The sequence below is a fragment of the Neofelis nebulosa genome, chromosome 8 (genome assembly GCF_028018385.1).
Source record: "Neofelis nebulosa isolate mNeoNeb1 chromosome 8, mNeoNeb1.pri, whole genome shotgun sequence".
Lineage (NCBI taxonomy): Eukaryota > Metazoa > Chordata > Mammalia > Carnivora > Felidae > Neofelis > Neofelis nebulosa.
Genome location: NC_080789.1, coordinates 90,435,569 through 90,438,167, shown reverse-complemented (window position 1 = coordinate 90,438,167; position 2,599 = coordinate 90,435,569).

Here is a 2,599-nt window from a genome sequence, read left to right as displayed (position 1 = left end):
AATGCACAGAAATTGGTTGCACTCCTATACACCAACAATGAAGCAGCAGAAAGAGAAATCAAGGAATCAATCCCATTTATAATTGCTCCAAAACCCATAAAATACCTAGGAATAAATCTAACCAAAGAGGTGAAAAATCTATACACTGAAACCTATAGAAACCTTATGAAAGAAATTGAAGAAGACAGAAAAAAAATGGAAAAAGATTCCATGCTCCTGGATAGGAAGAACAAATATTGTTAAAATGTCGATACTACCCAAAGCAATCTACATATTCAATGAAATCCCTATCAAAATAACACCAGCATTCTTCACAGAGCTAGAACAATCCTAAAATTTGTTTGGAACTAGAATACCAAAAGACCCGAATAGCCAAAGCAATCTTGAAAAAGAAAACCAAAGCAGGAGGCATCACAATCCCAGACTTCAAGCTATACTACAAACCTGTAATCATCAAGACAGTATGGTACTGGCACAAGAACAGATACTCAGATCAGTGGAACAGAATAGAGAACCCAGAAACGGACCCACAAACATACGGCCAACTAATCTTTGACAAAGCAGGAAAGAATAGCCAATGGAATAAAGACAGTCTCTTCAGCAAGTGGTGCTGGGAAAACTGGACAGCAACATGCAGAAGAATGAAGCTCGACCACTTGCTTACACCATACACAAAAATAAACTCAAAATAGATGAAAGACCTAAATGTAAGACAGGAAGCCATCAAAATCCTCGAGTAGAAAGCAGACAAAAACCTCTTTGATCTTGGCCACAGCAACTTCTTACTCAACACGTCTCCGGAGGCAAGGGAAACAAAAGCAAAAATGAACTATTGGGACCTCATCAAAATAAAAAGCTTCTGCACAGTGAAGGAAACAATCAGCAAAACTAAAAGGCAACCGACAGAATGGGAGAAGATATTTGCAAACGACATATCAGATAAAGGGTTAGTATCCAAAATCTATAAGAAACTTATCAAACTCAATACCCAAAAAACAAATAATCCAGTGAAGAAATGGGCAAAAGACATGAATAGACATTTCTCCAAAGAAGACATCCAGATGGCCGACTGACACATGAAAAAATGCTCAACTTCACTCATCATGAAGGAAATACAAATCAAAACCACAATGAGATACCACCTCACACCTGTCAGAATGGCTAACATTAACAACTCAGGCAACAACAGATATTGGCAAGGATGTGGAGAAAAAGGATCTCTTTTGCATTGTTGGTGGGAATGCAAGCTGGGGCAGCCACTGTGGAAAACAGTATGGAGGTTCCTCAAAAAACTAAAAATAGAACTACCCTACGACCCAGCAATTGAACTACTAGGTATTTATCCAAGGGATTCAGGTATGCTGTTTTGAAGGGACACATGCACCCCCATGTGTATAGCAGCACTATCAACAATAGCCAAAGTATGGAAAGAGCCCAAATGTCCATCAATGGATGAATGGCTAAAGAAGATGTGGTATATATATACAATGGAGCAATACAATGGCAATCAAAAAGAACTACGTGGATGGAACTGGAGGTTATATGCTAAGTGAAATCAGTCAGTCAGAGAACAACAAATATCATATGACTTCACTCATATGAGGACTTTAAGAGACAAAACAGATGAACATAAGGGAAGGGAAATAAAAATAATATAAAAACAGAGAGAGGGACAAAACAGGAGACTCATAAATATGGAGAACAAACAGAGGGTTATGGGACAGGTTGTGGGAGGAGGAATGGGATAAATGGGTAAGGGGCACTAAGGAATCTACTCCTGAAATCATTGTTGCACTATATGCTAACTAATTTGGATGTAAATTTTTAAAAATAAATAAATAAAATTAAAAATTAAAAAAATAAAATAAATGTTTTTAAAAAAGTGAAAGGAGATGGAAAGACCATTGGGAAGTGTTTGGGCTAGTACAGGTAAACAATGCTGAGAGATTACACCAAGACAGCAAGTAAGGTGAAGGGTGGACAGCCCTTCCCAGTTGCTTGTGGAAATATTCAGAGGGCTGAACCAATAGGGAGGAAAGGAGGGAGGGAGGGAGGAATCAATAGGAATTAATGAGCGAAGTTAAACGAGTGGTTTCCAACTCAAGCTATATGTTGGAGACACCTTGGGAGTTTTTCTAAATGCAGATTCTCCAGCTTGGTCTCAGACTTAGTGAATTAGAATTTCTTCTGTTTCAGATTTGAGAATTTGAAGATTTGTCCAGCCAGCCTCTGTGAAGAAACATTTAGGGGCTGACACCCAGGAGGAAGAGAAAACACTGTTGATTCAAGACCAAGTTTTAGTACTGTATAAGAAAACACTTTCTCATAGTTAAACTGTTTAAAGACAGACCCATTACCTTGGAAACTTGTCATCAAATGTATTCAAGCAGGGGCTAGTAAGCCAGTTAAAGAGAGGTGCTAGAAGGGCTTTTACTTGTCGGAAGAACAAGAGTTCCTTTAGGGCAATCTAGGGCCAGAAAGCTCTCCCCGGCATTGAGCAGGAACCAAAGCCAGTCTGAGCACCAGGCAGGTATTCAGAGGAAATCCGTGTGCCCAGGGCCCATGTGTGCATCCCTGTTGCTCTGGCATTGGCTTCAGT